At 46.8% G+C, this 19,198-nt stretch overlaps 1 protein-coding gene across 6 annotated transcripts in view; it reads right to left on the reverse strand.

Moving 5' to 3' along the window:
- SH3BP4 (SH3 domain binding protein 4) overlaps nt 1-19,198 on the reverse strand; it is a 147,789-nt gene that overhangs the window by 57,923 nt on the left and 70,668 nt on the right. The window contains exon 1 of one of the 6 annotated variants that reach the window (XM_043525262.1): nt 11,797-11,976. The exons of the other annotated variants lie outside the window; for them this stretch is intronic. The gene's annotated coding sequence lies outside the window, so the exon portion shown is untranslated. Of the gene's footprint in view, nt 1-11,796; nt 11,977-19,198 lie in introns of those variants that run through there. 6 annotated transcript variants of the gene reach the window in all.

Raw genomic sequence — 19,198 nt, forward strand, 5'->3', positions numbered from 1 at the left:
GAGCTTCTGCAGCTACTCCTAGGTGCCACATCGTGAAATTAACATGAGATTCTGGTCAGTTTCATGGCTGCCATTCCAAACCCTTTGGAAAGCAGCGAGAAATATCAAGCATAATTTTCCTGCAGGGTCCAGAGACAACAACCTGGTAGAAATCTCTGCAACTTCCCCCTTCTAACAGGTGGGTAAGGCCAAGGTGGTGGTTGGGTTTCTAAAACATATTTTATATGTCCATTATATAGATGTGTAAACCAAGGCACAGATCTTTCATTGTCTGCCCAAAGACAAAACGTGTTAATGGCAGAGCTGAGAAGAGAATCCCAAAACCTCACTCCCAAGTACAGTTTCTTTCATAAGGCGCATCTTTCACTCCAGCTTCCTGGCCGGAACAGAGTTTCGTTTCTTCACAGAAAAGCAGAATATCAGCTCCAGACATCTCTCCCAATGACCCCAATGCCATATCCATTCAGGACTGGCTCGTAAGACAGCCCAAACACTTTGACGAACCTCCAGGTCTATATCACAGCTGTGCACACGTCCCATATACACAAAGCAGGAAATGTGCAATAGAATGGATCACCCATTCTAAGAGCTCTCTAAAAAGACTGCTGGGATATAGTGCAAAAACTTCATCACAAAGGAAGAGGCAGAGTTATAGTGAAGACTTACAACCTTATCTTGGGGGATGGACTAGATGACCTCCTGAGGTCCCTTCCAACCCTGATATTCTGTGATCTTTGAGACCCAATCTAGACAGACGTGTGCTGCTGACACAGAAAAGGCTTACTGGAAAAGCAAAGCAAGAGCTCTTTGTTTGGGCTTATATAGCCTCAAGCTTCCTTTTCTTTTCTCCCCTCCCTACTCTGGGAGGCTCTAATCAAACCAGGTAGAGCAATCTGTATTAGTCATTTTGAGAAACTCCCCTTAGGTCTGGCCCTGGTGCCACATGGCTGGTAATTGGATTTAGGGCCCGTGCTCCATTCCACCTCAGCCCTTGCAAAGATTTCCAACACCTCACTGGTCTGCTACGTGCAAACTGAGTGGCACTGGCCATTGCACAATTAGAAACCACTTTTCACAACCCACCAGACCTGAAGTGGCCCACACCAACCTAAAGAAGAGCTCTGCGTGGCTCGAAAGCTTGCCTCTCCCAACAGAAGCTGCTCTGGTCTCTCTAATGTCCTGGGACTGACAGCTACAACTACACTGCATCCCTACCCTAACCAGCCCTGAAACTCCCATCAAAACAAAGAGTGACCCTTGCTGCGTTGGTTTCGCATGAAGTTTTCAAGCCACTATGGCTATGTTCTTAGAACTTGGAGCTTTCCCCAGCAGACTCCTAGGTTAATTAGAACCATAACCTCATCCAAAGGAAGTTGCTCCTGGTGATCTCTTTAATTTCAGCCTCTCTGTGGCGTGCTCTCTCTCTCTCTCTCTTTTTTTTTTTTTTGCAGCAAGACATCCCAAATGAATTCTTAGATGGACAGCAGCATATTTCCTAATGCCCAACAGCAGCAAATCTAGGATGGGCCTCGCAGGCTCCTGGGATAAGTAGTGCAGAGCCGACCTGCAGGAAGAAAGAGGAGCAAAGGAAGCAGGATTGATCTAATGGAGGTGGCTTTGCAAACCAAGCGGGGTGTGGGTGGGGGAAGGTTTAAACAATTGCACCTCAGGTATTTTTGGAGTCCTTTCAGAGGCTTTAAAATGCAGGTACCAGTAGAGTCATGAAGAAAAGGATAACGCAAACCTCGGCCTCCCATTCCATGTCACGCTTATGCTCATTTACACAGAGATGACGGGGGCATAACCAGGCTACACACACTTCTCCACCCTCTTTGTGAAGACTTCAGGTACACCTACACTGAAATTGCTCCCGTGGCACAGCTGCACTGCTGGTGTGCTTCCATGTCGACACTAACGGGAGGGGTTCTCTTGTCAGCATAGTTAATCCACCTCCCTGAGCGGCAACAGCTTCTCCCGTCGACCTAGCCCTGTCTACACCGGGGTCAGGGCAGCATAGCTACGTCTCTCGGGTTGCGGATTTTTCACACTCCTGAGACACGTAGTTGTATCGATAGAAGTGCCCAGTGTAGGCCAAGTGCTGATCAACTGGCCCAGTGCCGTGCGTAGACTGAGCATCCTGGGTGGTGGAGGAAGCTTCCTATACAAATATCTTTGAACAAAACCCCCCACCAAATAAAGCAATCTATTTACTCAAGAGGGGAGTATCAGACAGGTGAGAGTCACGGCACCCAGAACCAGCTGGATAAATATCCCAGAATCAAGGGAGAAAACTAAACAGCTGCAGACTGCTGGAAGCCATCACCTGGCACAAAATAGCTCTCCATCCTGGGAGTGCCCACACCACCCAGGAGACGGACAGCCACTCCTGCATGATTGATCAAAGCATGTTCTGGAGCTCCAGAGATTATGGTGCGGAGTGCTTAGAGATCCTCGCCCATGGATGTACTTAGGACGGCAGCCGCAGCACTCTGCTGGCTAGGTGCGCAGGCTGCAGATGGGAATTCAAACAGACCTCCCAGCTCCGGAGATAGCAGGAATACAGCAGCATAGAAGCTGACAGAGTGTATGAAATATATTTTATTCATTTGCACCAGACACCAACCTACGTGCAATTCCACTGTAGATAACACTCTTGGCATTCGTTGTCTGGCCTGCCTAGCACAACATATGCCCATTCTGCTTATGGTATATTTCTCCTGCCCATTACTGATGAGACTGGACACTGTTTTCACTTGAGACCGCAGAAACTATATACTCTTCCCCCCCACTCCCAATTAAATGCCATCTCTTTGAAGCCAGCTGTCTTCATTATTACACTGGTACCCCAGAAGCACCTAGATGTCCTTACCAATACCGTAGCTCCACTGTGCTAGGTGCTGTACAAACACGACAGCCCGGGCCCCAAAGAATGTATGCTGTAATGAAGCAAGACAGGTAGAGGATGGGAAGGGAAGGGGGGCTGAAGTGTCTTGCCACAGGTCACAGAGCAGAGCTGGAAGCAGAATCCGTGTTTCCTGATGCCCAGTCCAGGCCCAATAGACTAGACCACACTGTCTCTCAAACAGCTGCCTCGTCACCCTAGCACCTGGGCACCTCACCATCTTTGAGGTATTTATTCTCAAGAACTTTGTGGGGTAGGGCAGTGCTATTACCCCCATTGTACAGATGGGCAACTGAGGGAGAAAGCAGCTAAGGGTCTGTCTACACTAGGAAGCTTAAGTTGACCTAGCCATGCAGACGTAGCCTGCACGGGAAGACATGGCCTACGCCAACAGAAGATATTCTGTCCGTGGAGGAACAGCACCTCTATCAAGGACGTTAGCAACGCCCACAGAAGTACTTCTCTGTCGACATGGGTGTGTGTACACGGGGGGGGCTGGAGGATGGCAGTCTGCATAGTTATATCAGTCGGGGTGATTTTTTCACCTCCCGCACCAGCATGGATATGCCGAGATAACATTTAAGCGGAGACCAAGACCAAGTCATTTGCCTAATTCACACAAGACAACTGTGGAGGAGCAGGGAATTCATCCCTGGTCTCCCAAGTCTTAGGCAAGAGTGCTACCCACTGGACCATCCTTCCTCAGCCCTCCCACTGGCTCTGCCTAACACAGCACACGTAAATCATACCAAAAATTAGAATGATTTGACATTGAGAGTCAGCAGCCCAGACAAAGTTGAAGTTGCTTCCAATACTTTTCTTTTAAACTCTCTGCTCACAAATGGGAAAAAAAACAAGACTTGTAACTTGTAGGAAATACACACAAATCAGAACCCCTTAGATGGGGCAGGGCTTTGATAGGAACAGTGAGATAATAGGAAACATGAAGACACGCTTTTTAGGCCTCTAACCATCCTGGCTGAGGCTGAATGTTAACTGCTGAGTTTCTCCCAGGAGGAAGGAGTGTGCCCTGAAGGATAGAGTGCTTTTGCTGGAATGCAATGAAAGGAAACTTACATTTGAGAACTAAAGGTTGAAACACAAAACACTTGAATTCAATGTGTTTCCCCACAATCTTTCCCATCTCAGCATGTCTGGAATGTGGCTAATGAAAGGGGAGGGATGCACCAGGTTTGGACAGAAGATTACCCCCAAGTTTGTGTAATTTTTGTTTTAATGACATTGTTTCAGGACATGCCACTAACATTCCAGAGTTTCGACTCAGAGATTTACAAATAAACTGATAAACTGAGCTCGAGTTGGAACAACAGACTCTATTGATCAAAAGGTTTGGGTCAGGCAAGACAACACAGAGAAAAGTAACTCCATCGACAAGAAGGGAAGATGGGGTTGTCGGGGAGAAGAACTGTGGAAAGCTGTGCCTTTAAAAGAGTAAATTTACACATTGCTAATTTTTGGGACATACAATTAATCCAAGCGTACCCTGCATTTATTTATTGGCAGCGATACCAGCAGAAGGGTGTAACCTTTCCTGTCCCTCAGCGTGGAGGCGAGCCTTTCGCAGCAAGCAATGCTACAGAAAGGTGTATTAATAGTCCAGCTGTAAGACGCCTCGGTGAACAAGCGTAACAATTGCTACAGAACTCTCTTGCTCATGAATCTCTCACATAAAGGAGAAATAAGGTTTAGATAACATCTTCAGATCTGCATGGCTGATTTGGAATAGCTTTGTTGCTGCCCATCCCCATACTAACCACATCCTGGCTATCAGGGCAAGCCTGACAGTCAATAATTCAACTAGCATTCATTAAAGTAGCAACCCAGAGAAGCATAGGGGTTTCCCAAGGGAAAAGGATAATTTACTTGCCATTCAGCCAGCTGGACCCTTCCATTCACCAGCATTCTCAACCAGAAAACTTTAGCCAACAAGCCATGAAGAGAGAAACAAACCTTTACTTTCACAAGCACACGCTACACAAGTTGAGTGCACGTGTACTAAAACGATCGCATGGAGGGGAAGACGAATAGACCCAAAATGAAGCCTACCTTTCGTACACTTAGTGCTACACAAGTATACGCAAAGACACCGCTCCTGACCTTGGGGACACATCCATCAATTTCCCCAAAACGAGATCTGAAACATGGATCTAATGCAAACTTCTGCACTGAAGCAACCTTAGAATAACTCTCCCAGACTAAACTAATGTGTTGCTTTGTGATCACACGGGCATGAACGCCTATTCCAAACAGTCACACACTATGCTGTCAATCTACCGGGTTGTTTTTAAATACTGTAGGCAGGGCATCGAGATAACCAAGAATCCTACTTCCCTGAAGCGTGCGCTTTGAGATCAGGATTTATACATCTGCTAAGTGTGGAGCAGACAGGCAGAGCAGCACGGACAGCAGTGCAGCTAATGTCTTTCCATTTTAGACCTAGACACTGAGTGTCTCACGAGTAGCCGAGGGAATTCTCTGAATTTAGCTATTAAAATGTATTGGGGGGATGGGATGAGATATTGGGGGGTGGGCCAGGGCTCTGAGCAGTGTCTCTCTCTCTCAGGAGCACGGTCTCACTGATCACCATATGTGGGGTCTTGAAGGAATTTCCACCAGGTCAGATTGGCAGGGACCGGGGGTGGGGTGGCGCAGGGAAGGGTTCGCCTTCCTCTGCGGTGTGCAGTGCGGGTCACTCACCAGCATTAACTGGGTATATCTCAATCATTTTGCTGGCATTACAGGGGTTTCAGACACCTGTGCCAGTCAGTCCCTCCCATTCTCTGCCCGTGGCACGTAACAGTCCACCCTCCTGTCGTCTTTTGGTCTCATTTAGAGTGACCAGATGTCCTGATTTCATAGGAAGAGTCCTGATTTGGGGGGCTTTTTCTTATATAGGCACCTATTTACCCCAACCCCGTCCTGATTTTTAACACTTGCTATCTGGTCACCCTAGTCTCATTCTGGTTGTGGGGTGCAGTGTGTGGGTGCCGGGTGGTGTTGGTGGACATACAGGAGGTCAGACTGATGATCTAGGTTGTCCCTCTAGGACTCTAGTAACTGGGTCACATCTCCGAAGACAGGAGCATGGCCTTATTTGTAATGAAGCAAAATAAAGCCTCTGATAGGCTTCCCAAGTCACACCAAAATTGTGATGAAGCTACACTTAGGCCTTGTCTACAGTAAAGTAGTACCAACAGAACTATATTAGTATAACTGAAGTGACGCAACCCCTCTAGTGTGGATGTAGTTATAGCTCTATAAAGCATCTTTATATTTGCATAGCAGTTGCTGAACAAAAAAAGGGGAGATGGGAGAAGTTTGGTCTAGAGGATAGAGCACTGGACTGGGAGTCAGGAGACCTGCGTTCTATTCTTTGCTCTGCCACTGGCCTGCTAGATGAACCTGGACAAGTTGTTGTGCCTCAGTATCCCCATCTGTAAAATGGGGATGATACTGGCCTCCTTTGTAAAGTGCTTTGAGAGCTACAGATCAAAAGTATTACATAAATGCTAGGGTATCATTATAAGGTAACAGTATAATTGTCCATACTCAGGGCTGTTTCAGTGTATAAATGATCCCCCAACAGACAATTATAACACAAAATTGACACGCAGACCAGGTATTACTGTGACAGATAAACAGCATCCAAATCACAAACATACATCAAGAATGCACTGGTAGCTCAGTTTAACTACTTCTTGGAAACACCTAACAATTTCCCCAGTTACGGTCTCCACAAAACATCTGTAGTACCTTAGGGCAGTGGCTCTCAACCAGGGGTACACATACCCCTGAGGGTACACAGAGGCCTTCCAGGGGGTACGTCAACTCACCTAGAGATTTGCCTAGTTTTATGAAAGGCCACATAAAAAGCACTAGCAAAGTCAGTACAAACTAAAATTTCATACAATGACTTAAAAAGAAAAGGAGTACTTGTGGCGCCTTAGAGACTAACCAATTTATTTGAGCATAAGCTTTCGTGAGCTACAGCTCAATAAATTTGTTAGTCGCTAAGGTGCCACAAGTACTCCTTTTCTTTTTGCGAATACAGACTAACAGGGCGGCTACTCGGATACAATGACTTGTCTATACTGCTTTATATACTACACACTGAAAGGTAAGCACAGTATTTATCTTCCAATTGATTTATTTTAATTACATGGCAAAAATGAGAAAGTAAATTTGTCAGTAACAGTGTGCTGCGAAACTTTTGTATTTTTATGTCTGATTTTGTAAGCAAGTAGTCTTTAAGTGAGGTGAAACTTGGGCGTACGCAAGACAACTAATCCGGAAAGGCGGAAAGTAGTCCGGAAAGGTTGAGAGCCACCGCCTTAGAGTGATCACTTTCAGGCTACTGATATGCCTCACTGGGTATGAATGGCCAACAAAAAGTAAAAAGAAAAGGAGTATTTGTGGCACCTTAGAGACTAACCAATTTATCTGAGCCTTAAAAACAACAAAAAGTAAGGGGCCATTCCTTAGTGAGAAGAGAAACCTCCATGCAGTAGCAGGACACAGACACAGGAGCTGACGTAGGACTGGATTCCCATTAATAGGAACGTGTTAGCCACATCTACCACGGTCCAGCAGTTGCAAACTTCCCAGATTTAGAATCTTCATGCATATTCTTGCATTTTCCAGAAAACACGCTTCCTAAAAACTAATCTTTCCAGCTGTGAAGACATGTTAGGCCTGTAAGTCCATCTGAATGGAGTGTGAATTTAAAGCTTATACACTCATCAAGCTCAAGTACAGCCTCTGTTCTGAGTCTGACACTCTTCCGCAGTATAAAGTACCTCGGTGTGATCCCAGTTTTAACAGACTCCCACACAAAACCCCAAATCCTCTCAAATCAGTCTGGAAGCAGCCTTGCTAGCTCAAATCTGTTAGCAGGTATTATGGGCACGTTAACCAGGCAACACGAGCAAACTTGCAGCAGAGATGCTGATTTGGGGGAAACTGGCTTTTATAACTATGCATATTGTTACATGTGCCCCCCGTGGCAGATCAGTTTCAATCAGTTGCTCATAATTTAATATAAATAACTATAAAACCAGAAAAAAGAGAAGGAGGACTTGTGGCACCTTAGAGACTAACCAATTTATTTGAGCATAAGCTTTCGTGAGCTACAGCTCACTTGCATCCGATGAAGTGAGCTGTAGCTCACGAAAGCTTATGCTTAAATAAATTGGTTAGTCTCTAAGGTGCCACAAGTCCTCCTTTTCTTTTTGCGGATACAGACTAACACGGCTGCTACTCTGAAACCAGTGTTGCCAACTCCTGTGTTTGTATCACAAGTCTCGCAACGTTAAGTTCATTCATGCCCCAGCTTCTAGACTTACGTAAGCACGTGGGAATCTCAGATTTCATCAAAAAGTTTCTAGCCATCATAATAGTGTGGAGGGGGGAAAAAAAGCCCAAAAATGTGTTCCAAGCACACCCTAAAGACACAAGCCAGAAGGCAAATAAATCAATTTAAGAATCAATTTTTAAGCCCATCTCATATTTTTGGGGGGCTTGACTCCTGAATTTTGAAGGTTTGGGGTTGGCAGTGTTGCGAAAATCACATGAACCCTGTGCTTCTAAACTCCGATACAAGGCAAACCACCATCTGGAATCAGGTCGTCGCCTCCAGCCAGGAACAATCAACTTGCAAGAACAAAGAGCAGACAGCCTGGGAGTGGGGGATGCTTGTTGGGAAATCAGAGACACAGGTGGGCTTGGAGACAACAGTGGTGCAGGCACTCCTTCAAAAGAAGTTAAAAAGAGAACAGGAAAAGCAACCCAATTTGTTTACCCACAGCATCCTGAATGGATGTGGGAAACAATGGATGCATCCTAAGGAACTCCATCTCCTCCTCAGTGGGCTCGTCTGACCATTGCCAGTGGGAGACAAGAGGTGGCAGAATGGTATAACAGACCACAGAGAGGGAGAAGGACGACAGACTGTCTGACATGCTGCTTCATACTTGGGGGAAAGTTCAGAAACAACAAACAATATCTTCCTCCCTGGAGAGGAAGGAAAATGTAGGGTGAAAGGAGAGGGAAATGCATGAACCCAAGTGAGATTTGAACCATTTTCCCACAAATTTGGTGTTTGGTTTCATGGACAGTAAATTTTTTTCATAACACTGAAGTGAGTAATACATGATGTCACAGAACTTCTGCAGTAGGTGGTACCCAATTAAAAAGCAGCCCCGTTCTACAACTAAAGCAAACAGATTTCTGAAGGCATCTGATGAAGTGAGCTGTAGCTCAAGAGAGCTTCTGCTCAAATAAACTGGTTAGTCTCTAAGGTGTCACAAGTCCTCCTGTTCTTTTTGTGAATACAGACTAACACGGCTGCTACTCTGAAAGATTTCCAACAGCAGTTCGAGCTCCAGCCTGGTCAGTCTGTTTACCAAGGGCTGTGCTCTGTCTGGAACACTGTGCAGAACAGAGCCCTCTAGTGGTTAAACAATATATTGCAAATAAACATGTTAGACCCATAATGCAGAACACAGAAGCTACACACAACCAGGGACTGTTTAACAACCTGAAAATCAGTAATCAGACTACAGCAGGTGTTGGGGATGTTCTCATTTTATTCCTCCCAAAAGCCCAAAGGGACCACAGGAATTACTTGCACACTTTACAAGTTTGCTTAATAACCGAGCTAGGGTCTGCATTAATGCTAGTTGGTTTGCAGCCCAAGCAAGTTAAAAAGTGCAGCACAGAGATGAGATGTTCAATCACAGTATTCAAATTCACACTCCGTCCTCAGTTTAACTGACTCACACAAAAGCTTTTCGCCCCTCCCCCGCAGTTTGCTTTTGTTAGATTTCTCTTCATTTTCTCCAAGAGTCTGCATCCTGGGACAGTTAGAGACAGATATCAGCCTTCAATTATTTTAAAAGTAACTTGCAGGACCGTTACAGTTTGGCATCCATTTGCGCTGTCAATAACCAACGCAGAGGAAAAACAATCAATGCTCTTTACGAAAATTACAACCTCGAGAGTGACAATGCTTTTCAAAAGGATATCTGTCTTCACATAGAAAAGCTATGACAAAACACATTTGCATTCCCAAAATACCGGGCTTAGGAGAAAACAGATCACAGAAATGAAAGCCTAAAGACAGCAAACTATTATGCGTATACAGGTGTACTGTGCTTTGAGATCCACCAATACTGGCCATGGATATGCAGGGTCAGATCCTCAACCAGTGAGGATCGACACAGCTCCACTATAAGTCGGCATAACTCTAGCTTCCATCAGGCGAGGAACTGGCCCAACACCTTGTTATTACAGATTTCAAAGCAAACAGCGGTTTGCAACATATCAAGAGCTGCGTGAAATATTACTGACCCCGTTGATAATCCAGTGCCTGTATTCTTCCGCATGACTGCGGGGCATAAGATACTGTTGTGCTGGGGAAGTTATTGGCTGCCAGCAAGCATCTGATCTACTGGCAATCACAGCTCTCTCTGAAGCTGACGGGCATGCTAGCCACCACTCAGCTAGATGGAAGAGACATTTCAGCTTCTTTATGAAGTAGAGCTCAAACACCAGACGCCATAGAATCAGAACCACAGAATATCATGGATGGAAGGGACCTCAGGAGGTCATCTAGTCCAACCCCCTGCTCAAAGCAGGGCCAATCCCCAATTTTTGCCCCAGATCCCTAAATGGCCCCCTCAAGGATTGAGCTCACAACCCTGGGTTTATAGCAGGCCAATGCTCAAACCACTGAGCTATCCATCTCCGAAGGTGCTGGACTTCAGGGGAAGGCCTGAGCAAGAACTAATTCAGGAAAATAGGAGAGGTTTTCCTGGGACCGAGTCATTGATTGGTTCAGCTGCACATGCATCAGAAGCAGCAAGGAACCAGAAAGCCAAGGGAAGCAAGCAGACTGAGAGAAGCCCTACAACTAAGCCAAGAGCTTCTTTGGGCAGAGGACTGCCTGCAAAACAGGCTTGGACTTTGGAACAAGGAGATTGCCCGCTGTTTGTTCCTTTGTGTGCAATCTGCATAAACAAACAGAACTGCGTCAAAGAATACCTGACTTATATTACCAATTTTCTCAGCCTAATGAAAACGGCCAGGCCCCGAATAACCTCAAACTCCTGCAAGGTTGAAGGATGCCCTTTGAGGCACAATAAGCTCACTCGCAGACAGAGCTTCTGGCCGAGGTTGCTCTTGACAGAGATGGGATAGGGGCAAAACAGTCTCTCACCTGGAGAGTCTGAGGCATGTCCTAAAGACCATGCCTTTAATACTACAGGATTTTTCTGACAGCAACAAGGTAGCATTTCTGAATAGGTTTCCCATTCCACCACCTGGAGGGAAGAGGGAAGCATGTGAAATAAGCACGACAGATTAAAACACCTCTGTAAAAAGAAGTTTATGAAACTTTGCCAGTCCACTTTCCAAAATTCCACCATCCAAACTACACAATCTGTAAGTCTAGCCCCAGACCATCTACCCGGCTGACAACAAGTGCATTATCAATTTATTATCAACAACCCATCCCCTTAAGGGGCAGCGGCAAAGAAAGCATCGATCCTTTCTCCGCCTACAGTCAAAAGATATTCTGGGCTGTCCTATAATGGAGAGAGCGAGAGAGGTGCTGAAACAGTGTGAGAGTTGCTGAAACGTTGTCATTTTGCTAAACTTCACACACTCAAAATTCTGCATTTGTGTGCTGAGACACCATCTGAGGTCAACTCATGCTGCTGATAACGCATGCCCATTATCAACCCTTGTTTGTTTGAGATATGAATAATATTGCTCTGGCTACCTTCCCCAGACCTGAGGAAGAGCTCCATGAAGCTCAAAAGCTTCTCCCTTCCACCAACAGAAGTTGCTCCAATAAAAAATATTATTTCACCCACCTTGTGTCTCTCACCATCCTGGGACCAACGCGGCCAGAACAGCAGCAAATAATATCTTTCTGAGTCGTTTAAAACCCTATTGATAGGGCAGGTTATGATGTGGCTGGCGGGATTTGAAAGGGACAGTTCCCATTGTATCCAGATGGAGCAATTGCAACGACCTGTACTTTCATCTGGGCCCTGCCGCCGACAGAGAGGAAATTTTAAAATCTGATAAATCACAGAAGTTATTTGTAGGTTTTCCCCCCCTCACTATTAGCTGACTCAGTGGTTCTCAGACTTTTGTATTGGTGACCCCTTTCACACAGCAAGCCTCTGAGAGTGACCCCCCCCAAATTAAAAACCCACTTTTTTTTTTTAAATATTGAACACTATTGTAAATGAGGGAGGCAAAGCAGGGTTTGGGGGTGGAGGCTGTCAGCTCATGACCCCCAGTTGAAGGGAACCCACCAATGCAGGATTGAGACTAGACCAGATAACATAGGCCTTTCCCACATCAAATGGTCATGATTTGATTACTGAGGTAAACGCTACTGCCATGGGCTTGACTTTGCAGCATGGAAATGGAACATTCATAGATGCCCTAATTCCTTTGTACAGTAGGACAAGCTAATTCTGAACTCCTTGACAGAAGGTTGTTAAAGGACTTATACAATTTTAGCAGGTGGACAGGTCATCTAAAATTTTGGGGGTTATCAACACATCCCTTGTGCATATAGCAGCAATACAGTCGGTGTGGCAGGGGGACACAGAGGCCAGCAGGCACTCTGTGTAGAGTCTACAGTTAAGCGGGCAACACACATTTCCCTTGGTGTCGATGGTAAGAGACCAGATAGGACCCCAGCCACTACAACTGAGGTCCTATCGTATTGGCAGCAATGGAGATGCTCCAACTACTGGAACGGTGTCATGAGCAAAGCCACTGCTAGATCCATTAGGTCTTACTCAGGGCCGGCTCTAGGATTTTTGCTGCCTCAAGCAAAAAATTTTTTGGCCGCCCCTGCTTTTTTTTTTTCTCATGCCCCCCCCCCGCCTCCGCCCCTTCCCCAAATCCCCGGCCCCGCCTCCTCCCCGGGCGTGCCGCATTCCCCCCTCATTGCTTCCTGCAGCTCCCCCCTGCAACCCTCCGCCCTCGCTCACCTCCGTGCCGCCTGCTCCCCTGAACAGGCCGCCGCTCCACTTCTCCCCCTCCCTTTCAGGCGAGGGGGAGGCAGCGCGTTCAGGGGAGCAGGCGGAGCGGAGGGGAGCGAGGGTGGGGGGGAGCGCAGGAAGTAATGGGGGGGGAGAGGAACCCCTCCCCGCCCCAGCTCGCCTCCGCTCCACCACTGCCGCCTCCCCCGAGCGCCCCGCCGCTCGGCTTCTCCCCCCTCCCTCCCAGGCTTGCCGCGCGAAACCTGGGAGGGAGGGGGGGAGAAGCGGAGTGGCGGCGGCGAGGGCACATTTCGAGGGGCGGCATGGCCGGCGCCGGAATGCCGCCCCCAGAAATGGGCCGCTCCAAGCACCTGCTTGGTTTGCTGGTGCCTAGAGCCGGCCCTGGTCTTACTGATCTATTTTAAAAAAAGAGACTGTAAATGAACAGAAAGCCACGGTGTGCAGTGAAAGACAAGGTAGTTACTTCTCCACATCACTCACGGCAGGGTTCTTAAAATTACCTCATAAATAACTCTACTAGAACCGCCCACGCCGGCGTCTGCCACTGGCAGGCAGCAGCTTGCTGAAGACACCTTTGGGAGAAAAGCATGCTTGCGCCTGGTCTGAAGTCCACTGACTTCACATCAGCCCCTCAACGCTGCTGTAAAACCAAAGGGCAGCTGAGGGTCTACACCAGCTGAGGACCTGGCCCCAACATCTTAGTGTTTACTGGGTAAAAACTAGAAGAGAGTGAGTGAGTGAGTGAGTGAGTGTGTGTGTGTGTGTGTGTGTGTGTTAAAAACTAGAAGAGAGTGAGTGAGTGAGTGTGTGTGTGTGTGTGTGTGTGTGTGTGTGTGTGTGTGTGTGTGTGTGTGTGTGTGTAAAATCCTTTGATGTTTGGTGACTGTGGAAGCAGGGTGGGAACTGGTCTACAACCTTAAGCAGTATGTTCAGAAACAGTTTCAAATGTTGTTTTAAAATGTGTGTCATGGTAGGGTGGGGGTTGGAAGTGATCAGCAACAGGGACCCTGGAAATCAGTTTGCCACAGAAAAACCACGTAATTTGCGTTTTTAGAGAGAATTGTTAGTTTTTACATTTTGGGCAAAAACTAACACATTTTACAGTGGAACCCCGATGATCCTATCTAAGTGGGACCAGATCGGATAATCAAAAACTCGGATAATCAGGAGAATGGACGGGGCTCGGGCTGTCGGTTTAAAATTGTAAATTTATCAATAAAACATTGTGGGTCAATTGATACAGAGAGATATTGTGGCTAGGCCACTAAAGTTCAGCGTTTCATTTTAATGGTGGAACAACGCAGAATTTTATGGTTTTTTAAATCAGAACTTTGGGGGGTTTATCATGGAAAACTAGGATCCCTGATCATCATGATGTGAAATGTTAACAGTATAACACCCAGTTTTTACAGGGCTGGCCCCTACTCCCCTGGGAGTTGTTCTCAGCCGCAGATCTTCAAGCAGCTTTACAAAGGAAGTCACTGTCACGATCCTCCTTTTACAGCCAGGCAAAGAGGAGAACAGAGTGGGGAAGGTCAGACCGCCGGCCAGTGGGGGAAGAGAAGGCAGGTCTCCCAGACGCTGTCCAGTGCTCTAACCACTACACCACACTACACAAAGAGAGTCCAGCCTTAGCGACTTGTGTTAAAAGGCAGAAGAGTGAGAAACACGAACGCACAGAGATGCTCTCCCCCTGTACTGCGCTGCTCCAGCTCACAGCACATCCCTTTGCACCTGCTGCTGGGAGAGCGCCATCAGCTGCCGTGAGGCGTGGGCCCAACCTCGGTCACTCAGAGGGGGGAGGGAGAGGGAACGTTAAGGAAGCAAACTGCTTAACTGGAGGGGAGAGATGTCCAATCATCACGAGACTTTGCATGTATATAGCAGCTTTGAAGGACAAATCTCCAAGCGCTTTTATAGATTAATTAAGCCCCAGTGCCCCACGAGGCAGAAGAAAGAATAACCAAAAGAAATTCGCACGCCCACTGGCGACAGTTTCTCTTAACAGTGCAATTAGCTGCTATACAGGGCTGCACCCTCCCCTCTCATCGGAAAGGGGGCATGTCAGTGGAGGTAACATCCCCCCATTATAACAAACAACGTGAAACCCCAGCTACCGTGTGCAGAGTTTTACTCCCAATGAATTCAGGGAAGCAAGCATGAGGCTCATTCCCCCGGCTTACCCTCAGTTCTGTTTATACTGAGCAACCGGACAAACACTCTGCTCTTTAATACTAGTCCCCCAAACAAAAAGTCTTTTTCTTTTCCACGGTGATGGGATGACTGTGAGCCAAGGACCCATTGATGCCAACTGGCAAAGGGTTCAGGGGTGCATCAGGGTTACAGGGATCCTCTGGGTCTGGTCTCTATGTACTAGTTCGTCAAAGAGGGTCATGGGAGGTCCCTGCTGAAAGCTCATGCCCTGACGCAGAAAGGTCTATTTACTCACAGGCCCCCAATACTTACTCGTATTATGGTGGAAGGTGTGTTAAGCCATGTGAGCTGCGGGGTCCTCTGGGACTGATTGCAAACACAGGGCTGGGTTGCAACAGTAAGAGAGGGAGGCAGTAGGGTGAGTGAGGCCAGCAGAGGGACAGAGCTCCTTGTGGCATAGAACTGACTGGAGAAGAGAGCTTGGAAACTGTGTAAAGAAACTGCCGGTTCTTTGTTCCTACTGTGTTCAGGCAAACAGAACTTAGATTCAGTCCTGTTTCTTTACAATGAATGTACACAAAGTACCACCTGCCTCAACCTCAGGGCTGGCCAAAATTCAGGATTTTCATTGCACCAGAAGTTTAGATTTTCCAAAATCTGTTTTTCAACAATTTTTTCCAAAACTTCCAGTAATGCCGAACCCTTTGTTGTAGAGACACCAAAACATTGTTTCTGAGATGAAATATGCAAAATTACATGCTTGTCAGCTTAGCTGCTGCCACTCACTGAAAAGCAACAACTGAAACTGCCATCATCAGTTTCAGGGGAGCTGCTGCTGCCAGGGTCTGCGGCTCCAGGAGTCTGTAAGCCCTGGGGTCCCTGGCCAGTCTGCATGCGGAGCTGTCTTGGACCCTGGAAGCTGGATGCACTGCCTTCAGGCAGCTCAGAGAGCCCCAGTTGATCTGGGTTCTCAGGTCTTCCAAGCTTCCCTGCTGTAGACCTGGGAGCAGAGCCCTGGCTTGACCCAGGGCTCCATGGGCTTTCAGGCTCTTGTCTTTAAGCAGGGAGTCAGGAACCTGGCATGGTGGGGCTGCCCAGAAGTCCTGGACGGTGCTAGGGCTTCTAGCTGCCCCAATCGGCAGCAGGTAGACAGGCTAACCTGACAGCCCCTGCTCCAGTCATGGCTGCCAGGCTCCATGGCTGGACCCCAGGGTAGCCCAAATGGTGGGGCTGTCTCAGATTTGCAGACCCTGGAACCTGGGGTCCCCAGCAGGCCATAAGGAATCCAGCATACTTCCAGTGGACGCTGCCTGCCTGAGTTTTGTTGAAACTGTAACAGAATCAAGAACACATTTCGTTTCCTCAGATCAGTGTTTTGCAACCAGTTCAATCTATTTCTCATCCTAAACAACCTAGCAAGGCCCTCAGTGGCTAACTGCTTTGGCCATAAAGGACAACACCTAGAACCCTTTTAGTAACTTGTACAGCTCGGAGGTCCTCCTGACCTATGTAAATCGGAATACGAATGCCCATCAAATATCACATCCCTTCGCCTTCCACGCCGACCAAGGAAACGAAAGTGCTTTGTGAACACTACAAAATACCCAAACTGATTCCACCGTTAGCGTGGATATTAATGATCTTGTATCATGTCTCCTCGGGCATCGTAAAGCATTCCATTTCTTGTATGACAAGTTCAATAATCCATCTGTGATTCACATACACATGTATGATCTCCTCCCCTGACTCCCATTATTTAGAAAGAGATAAAGATGTGCATTCTCTGATTACTCAACCACTGAAATCAAAGACATGGAAGCAATCATTTTCAAAGAATGCACAGTCCTGGATTACAAACCAAAGTTGTAATTTGATCTTGAGGTTCGCTGCCATCTGTAAACTGGCTGCGCTGCACTTGTGGGGGGTATCGTTAGCAGAACGCATTGCCCAAATTAAAAAAATGTGTACAATAGATTCTTAGAGTTCTGAAATGATCAGTCAACCACACACCTCATTTGGAACTGGAAGTATACAATCAGGCAGCAGCAAAGAAAAAAAAATACAGTACAGTATTGTGCTAAACATAAACTACTAAAAAAACAAAGGGAAAGTTTTAATAAAAATATTTGACGAGGTAAGGAAACTTTCTGCACTTGTTTCATTTAAATTAAGATGGTTGAAAGCAGCATTTTTCTTCTGCATAGTAAAGTTTCAAAGCTGTATTAAGGTACTGTTCAATTGTAAACTTTTGAAAGAACAACCCTAATGTTTTGTTCAGTTACGAATGACCTCCATTCCCGAGGGGCTCGTCACTCGGCGGTTCGACGGTACTGATTCTCAGACGATTCCGTGTACTGACAGTGGCTAGAATTCTAGGAGGTGATCAACTGTGGCAGTATTTCCACTGTACATTTTAATTTGGGGGGAGCAAGTTATACCTGGGATCCTTACAAATAAACTGATCTAGAACTACATTAGGCAAGAACTAGAATGGTTTGTCTTAATCAGCAACCGCCCTCCCTCTCCCAAACGAAATAATGGGCCGGGGGCAGTGTCTCCAGTGGATAGAGGCAGAAGCCAAAACAGGGACTGCTGCACTGAGGGAGAGGAAATAAAGTAGGGTCCAGCCACGGGCCGCCTGTCCCCCCAGCAACCCATGGACCCAGAACATGGGCCACCCCATCCCCCACATTCTGGAGGATGCCCCACTGCCCCCACCCCGTGTGTTCGTGGGGGAGAAGTGCCAAGAGGAACCAGCCCGAGACTCCAGGGAACGGGAACAGCTGCAGAAGCAGCCAAGCAGGGACATTCAGCCTTTGACTGGACTCTACCCTGTGCTGATTGTCTATCTGCACCAACACTCCTGCTCTCACCCCCTTCCCTGTTTTCTTTCCATGTAGCTGACCTCTTCCTAAGTAAACCCAGGCACCCCCCAAAATCCTGGCACTATCATGCTGTTTGCCACCATCCCACTGCTCACTCCACTCTGCAGGGGGGTTCTACCCTTTCACCACCCTGGGTCTGGCTCGTCTGTTTGGCTGGTCAGACTGTGGGCTACTGTGTGTTTGAAAACGGCCTGGCACAGTGGGGCCACATTCTTGGTTGACCCTGAATTATGTTTATGACAGAGGGGCCTATTAACACCACTCAGCCTCAGCTCGGGTAAGCTTGGTTTAAATGGGGCTATGATAGTTTTCACCAACTAAGGATCTGCCCTTCGATGTTTGTCTACAAAGGATAAAGGGAGTGTGACGTTGCACTCTATATGATTTTATGAAAATATGCTAATGAGTGTGAATTTAATGTAACTGGAATATGCTCCATACAAAAGGTCTCTTGTAAGGTATCATTACAAAGCTTATAATCTATTGAGTCTGGTCATCCTATTTGTATAAATGTGTTACTCTTGTATCTGAAACTAGAAATATGAAATATAACTCTGAGGTCCTATTGTAGTTATGCAAAGTGTGGGCCATTAATGGTGGTTTGGAATCTTGATGGCTCCCATCAACCAGGACAATTGACTATGGATGGCTCTGGTTGCAGGCAGGCCTTCCTGTGAGTCAGGCTGGGAGGAATGAAGGCTTGGGGTCTCACAGGACATATGACCATGTCACCTGAACTGGAATCCATCTTAAACCTGGTGCTTTTCCATTGAGAAGGAGGGGTAGGAACCCAGAGAGGGACAAAGGATTCCCTCCTTGTGAATAGCTATATAAGGGGGTGGAACAGAACAAAGGAGGTGGCAGTCATGAGAAATCCCCTAGCTACCTCCTGAGCTGGAACAAGGGCTGAACCAGGGGAAAGAATTGTGCCCAGACTAGGAAGGTGTCCAGTCTGTGATAGAAGCTTATTGAAACATCTCTGAGGGTGAGATTTTTGTCTATATTCAGTTTTCTTACTGTATTAGGCATAGACTTGCGTGTTTTATTTTATTTTGTTTGGTAATTTCCTTTGTTCTGTCATTACTTGGAACCACTTGAATCCTACTTTTTGTACTTAATAAAATCACTTTTTACTTATTAATTAACCCAGAGTATGTATTAATGCCTGGGGGTGGGGGGCAAACAGCTGTGCATCTCTCTCTCTATCAGTG

Source organism: Chelonia mydas, chromosome 11, assembly GCF_015237465.2.
Source record: "Chelonia mydas isolate rCheMyd1 chromosome 11, rCheMyd1.pri.v2, whole genome shotgun sequence".
NCBI lineage: Eukaryota > Metazoa > Chordata > Testudines > Cheloniidae > Chelonia > Chelonia mydas.